Here is a 6000-nt window from a genome sequence, read left to right as displayed (position 1 = left end):
CCTCCTTAATTATGCTTCTCAACAAACTATATCAAGAGAAAAAAAGAAAATTATATAATAGAAGTAAATTGTAAAGTTGTTTAAAATTGCATGTTCCTTCTGAATCATGAAAGTTTAACTTTGACTTTACTGTCCCTTTAAATAGTTTTTTACATTTAAAAAAGGTACGTAACCTCTTATCCAACTTGATAGGGGACCACATTGAAGTCACTGCCCCGCAGGTACTACTAAATATTAGAAACAAGAACTATAACACTCACATCAATACCTTTTTTAGAATTATCTTCACAATAGTTAGGACCTCAATCGCCAAACACTGGAAGGTGGGGGTCCCAGATTGGTCAGAGATCATTAATAAAATCTCAAATGTGTATGCAATGCATGAGACAGCAGCCCATCTACAAAACAAGATGGACACTTTCAGTAAGCTTTGGTTCTATTGGATAATGGGGGGATCCAGAAATGATCTTCATTGAACTTCAGGAAGGGGAAGGATTTGGAGATAATTATATATTTGAGCTTTTGATTAGCTTATGACATGGTTTAGGAGTCACAGGAGAGGAGGGGGGAGTTGAGTACACAGTGATCTGATTTGTTATTGTTGTTATCCACTACTGTTTCCTTTTTGTTTTTTATATATTTCTTTTTGTTTTTTTTCCTCAAAAAATAAAGAAGAGGTGCATTAGGACTGGCCACTGTTGGTCTGCCTGAAAGGTGGGACTTTTGTATATGTCAACAAGATCTACTGATATGTAACACCCATTGGCGGGTGAGCCGGTAGCGGCTTGTACAGTTGTAATGTCTGTTTTTCTTTTTCTCATGTTGTAATGCTCTCAATAAAAAATTATTTCAACTAAAAAAGGTACGTAATGCTGTCTAAATAAACTGTCAGGTAGCGCAACTATTGCTCGGTGGCTGACAGGTACAATTCCCACAGAAACAGTTGCTTTATTCTAGCATATCTATTTCTTAAACTGGAACAACTTTCAAAACACTTCTTTAGATGGAACAAAGAAAACTTATGCATATCATGGTCTTTTTATGCTGTATGTTGCTTATTTCTAGGAATTAGACATTTTGTAACAATAAACAAACAGGACAAAGGTTGATTACATAAGAGAAAAAAAAAATCCAGGTTTCGTCATCATTTGTACCATTTATATGTCAAAATGTACTATGTAAAACAGAAGCAAAGTACCCTGTTCTGCCGCACCAGTAAGTAAGCTTCACCTTTTATTTCTGATATTCTTTGTATTTTTCTTAACTGCTTATAAAGATAATATTTTGGAATTTTGTCAAACCTGTCAGATCTAAATAGATGAAATATCTGTTTAAACTATTATAATAAATGTGTGTTGACACAGCTATTGTGATTGTATTTCATTAATATGATATTTTTATATTAAATTGCATCTAAATAAAGGTATATATACAGTACACATTTTTGTAAATATGTTATTATATCTTTTCATGTGACATTAATGGCTGTGTGTTGAGTTATTTTGAGGGGACAGCAAATTTACACTGTTATACAGGCTGTACACTCACTACTTTACATTGTAGCAAAGTGTCATTTCTTCAGTGTTGTCACATGAAAAGATATAATAAAATATTTACAAAAATGTGAGGGGAGTACTTTTGTGGGATACCGTATGTATACACACACACTGTCAATTTGTCTGGTTATTAAATATGAGTTTAATATTCAGTATTGTACTGTTTTTCTGTAATTAAAGGTATTATGATTGATAACTTTTGGGTTGTATGAAATTAAAGGGATTTTAAACCCACATTTTTTCTTTCATGATTCAGATAGAACATGCAATTTTAATCAACTTTCTAATTTACTATTGTGAGGGTCAGGGAGGTGTCTGGAACTCAGTATGCAGGAAAGGAAAACCAAAAAAAGAAAGTATTTTCTTGAACAAACTTTACTGAAGATATATAATACAAACAGGAAAATCAAATTGAGGTTAAAATTGAACCAGAAAGAGAACAAATAAAGTATTTACAATTAAAACTTTAAGCACAAGTCTCTCAGCAAGCACAGAACCCAGCGGGTACTGTTGTTGAGGTATTTTGTAAAATGTCCAGGAAAAAGAATGCATACACAGAGGCCTTTGATCTCAGCAGAAGGATAAGCATAGACAAGTATCACAGCAGAGGTCTTTGGTCTCAGCAGTAGGATAAGCATACCCAAGTATCACAGCAGAGGTTTTTGGTCTCAGCAGTAGGATAAGCATACACAGGTATCACAGCAGAGGTCCTTGGTCTCAGCAGTAGCATAAGCATACACAAAGTATCACAGCAGAGGTCCTTGGTCTCAGCAGTAGGATAAGCATACACAAGTATCACAGCAGGGGTCTTTGGTCTTAACAGTAAGATAAGCATACCCAAGTATCACAGCAGAGGTAGGTCTTAGGTCTCAGCAGTAGGATAAGCGTACACAATTTTAACAGCAGAGGTCTTTGGTCTCAGCAGTAGGATAAGCATACACGAGTATCACAGCAGAGGTTGTTAGTCTCAGCAGTAGGATAAGCATACACAAGTATTACAGCAGAGGTCTTTGGTCTAAGCAGTAAGATAAGCATACCCAAGTATCACAGCAGAGGTCTTTGGTCTCAGCAGCAGAATAAGCTTTAGAAACACGGACCTTCAAGATAAGGAGCAGGAACCAGATAACAAGAACCTTCTAAGGCAATAACTCAGTACAGAGTGATGTACTGAGCAGCCTTATATAGGGACTCCCACACCTGTGCCTTCCATGTGGGAGTCCTAACAATCAGAGGATGGCCCTTTAAATCTAGACGGCGTGCACGACGTGTGCCTAGAGGGCTGCAGCCTCAGCTGTCAATCAGACTGGTCTGGGCATGTCTGCACTTGGGACACTGAGACGGACTGCCGGGGGGCCCACATTCGCTGCGGCAAGTGGCCAGGACTAGGGTAAGGACCCTGACACCCATTATCATTTTTTCTTTGTTCTCTTGGTATCTTTATTTGAAAAAGCAAGAAAGTAAGCTAAAGAGCCTGCCCATCTTTGGTTCAGAACCTGGGTAGCGCTTGCTGATTGGTGGTTAAATATAGCCATCAATCAGCAAGCACTACCCAGGGTCTGAACCAAAAATGGGCTGGCTCCTAAGCTTTCATTCCTACTTTTTCAAACAAAGATACCAAGAGAACAAAGATAAACTGATAATAGGAGTAAATTATAAAGTTGCTTAAAATTGCATGCTCTATTTAAACCATGAAAGAAAAAATTTGGGTTCAAAATCTCTTTAAATTCATACAACCCAAAAGTTATCAATTGTAATATAAAATCTACATAATGCACACGGACAGCCATAGAATATTTTTTTTTTTTGGGGGGGGGGCAAAAAAGTGACCTGAACAATAAAGATCAGTAGGTCGCAGGAGAGATCTCAACTGTTGATAACAAAAAGAAATGCTACAACTCTAGGAGGCGCTATTTACTAATCACCTGGTTTGATTATGATACTCAATTGTCTCCTGCACAAAGTGAAGTGATAAAGATAATATAGTAAAAATCAACAATCTATAAAAAATAATAATAAACAAAAATACTATTAATAATTAAACTGAAAAAAAAAATCATTAAAAAACACCTGTGTGCATAAAATAAAAACACAGAATAATATACACACTTGAAAATAAAAAGGTATAAATATTAACACCTATGGACATAAACCCAAATAGGTTTAAGTAATGTCTTATCTGAAATAAAAAAAGTCCAATGGTATTCTGTGTCTTTCCAAGGACTCCGTATGGATCCCTTCCCTGGATCAGGAAATGATAATTGATGGCTGCTCCTTGTGTAAAAACACTGCTCGCTCCAATAGACTTCTGTGAAAAGGAATCGCAAACAAGGGCGCTTCCTAGTGTAACACTGATCATATGTGAGATTGGTATATACTTATCAAAACATACTCACAAGTGTGGCAGCGCCCAATTGTGCTTAGTGGGGCTTACTGGGAACTCTGTGTCCCAGGTCACTGATCTAAAGAGCAGGGGGAAATCCTCTTGACTGCTTCTATTGCTGTGAGCTGAATAATTAAAGCTCAGACTTCCAAAAATCTCAAAAAATAAGATTTTATTTTACAAATTCTTAAAACAAAAGAGCACAACATGTACCCTATGTATATTAAAAAACAGTAGCGCAACGCATTTCTCAGCTCTCTGTTAGTTCTCTGGAAGTACTGACTTTTAAATTAAAGACTATCCAATCACCAAACATTTAGATACCCCACCCATTAATACAGGTGTGTTACCTTAATTCCCTCTTCCCTTAAAACCAAAACTTATTCTCATAATGTCAGATGTTATGTTAGATTTCTTTGTATACAATATTAGCACAAATGTATAATTCACAATCCTTTTTAATAAAAAATATATATTCATATAACCATAATAACTGTCAAACAGTCCACATAGATGTTTACAAATCTACTATTCTTCAGATGTAATAATCATGTCCCCCATCATGGGCTTGATATCTGTCATTAAAAATAACCTTTTTTAATAGCCCTGATCGGAATTGCCAAGAATATTGTGTATTTTTATACCTATGTTGCCCTCAGTAAAAAAAAAAAAATGTTTTTAAATAGGGGTATTTTGACTGCATAGCTGTTACCTGCTCTCATTGGCTAGCTGAGTCAAGCCATTATGGATGTCGCAAAAATACAAATGTATCTGTTATTGCTTGAGAATAACCCTGTATTATTCTAGTGAGTGAGTGAGTACGAGTAGAGTCTATGTGTGTGAGTGAATGATATAGTGTTAATTTTGTGAATACTACCAAAAATTAAGTGTCTAAAAAAAGTTGTTTGTTGTACACATGAGCTGCACATCCTTTTAAAAATGTTGGATTATTGGCATCAAAAGAGGGACTCAAATGGGTGATTATGCTATGATATAAAGCAAAATTACAGAAGGGATTTGACCGCTATTATCCACACCTCCAGATGCCCATAATAATGTATAAACTGATTTGATCTGTGTAAATAAAATATGTCACTGAAGCTTAGCTTAGGTTCTTTATTACTTAGTAGTTATGTCAATACTTAAGCTAATATTTTTGGATTTGCTATCACTTAGACATACCATAAACACAGAAATCTAGATTTTGAGAACAGATTGGAGCCTGAATTTCATGTTAGCATGTGTAATTTGACAGCCAGGAGTGTCATTTGTCATAGCTACCAATCACTGGCTCAGCATCGGCAAAGCTTTGTAGGTTTTAAGCACATAGTAAGCTCTCATCATTAAAGGGACAGTCAACACCAGAATTATTGTTGTTTTAAAAGATAGATAATCCCTTAATTACCCATTCCCCAGTTTTGCATAACCAACAGTTATAATAATACATGTTTTACCTCTGTGATTACCTTGTATCTATGCCTCTGCAGATGTCCCCCTTATTTTAGTTCTTTTGACAGACTTGCATTTTAGCCAATCAGTGCTCACTCCTCGGTAAATTCACATGCATGCGCTCAATGTTATCTATATGAAACACATAAACTAACTCCCTCTAGTGGTGAAAAACTGTCAAATGCAGAGGCGGCCTTCAAGGTCTAAGAAGTTAGCATATGAACCTCCTTAGGTTTAGCTTTCAACTAAGAATACCAAGAGAACAAAGCAAAATTGGTGATAAAAGTAAATTTAAAAGTTCTTTAAAATTGTATGCCCTATTTGAATCATGAAAGGTTTTTTTTGGACTTGACTGTCCCTTTAATGCAAAGCATTTTATGAAATTAGAACATGGCATTTTGCTGCTTTAACATTTAAGATATTCTTATACATAGCCTAAACTTTCTAAAACTTCTATTAACCATTTGAGTGCTAAGCACTTCCCACCTGGGTGCTAAGCTGTTTTAAGTTTTTTTTATTATTTTATTTTTTTAAATATTTTTTTTTTTTTACTTTTTTTTTCCAGATCCCCAAGACTTACACTCTTGGAAAGGTTAGGCGATTACCTTACAACAG

At 35.4% G+C, this 6000-nt stretch overlaps 1 protein-coding gene across 1 annotated transcript in view; it reads left to right on the top strand.

Annotated features, from left to right (window-relative positions):
- Positions 1-1166: 1166 nt before the first annotated feature.
- The window catches only part of LOC128660791 (Y+L amino acid transporter 2), a 217639-nt gene continuing 212805 nt past the window's right edge, over positions 1167-6000 (top strand). Inside the window, exon 1 of the mRNA XM_053714811.1 lies at positions 1167-1215. The gene's annotated coding sequence lies outside the window, so the exon portion shown is untranslated. The remainder of the gene's footprint in view (positions 1216-6000) is intronic.

This window comes from Bombina bombina, chromosome 5 (genome assembly GCF_027579735.1).
Source record: "Bombina bombina isolate aBomBom1 chromosome 5, aBomBom1.pri, whole genome shotgun sequence".
In the NCBI taxonomy this organism is placed as follows: Eukaryota; Metazoa; Chordata; class Amphibia; order Anura; family Bombinatoridae; genus Bombina; species Bombina bombina.
This window is presented reverse-complemented; position numbering and strand designations above follow the sequence as displayed.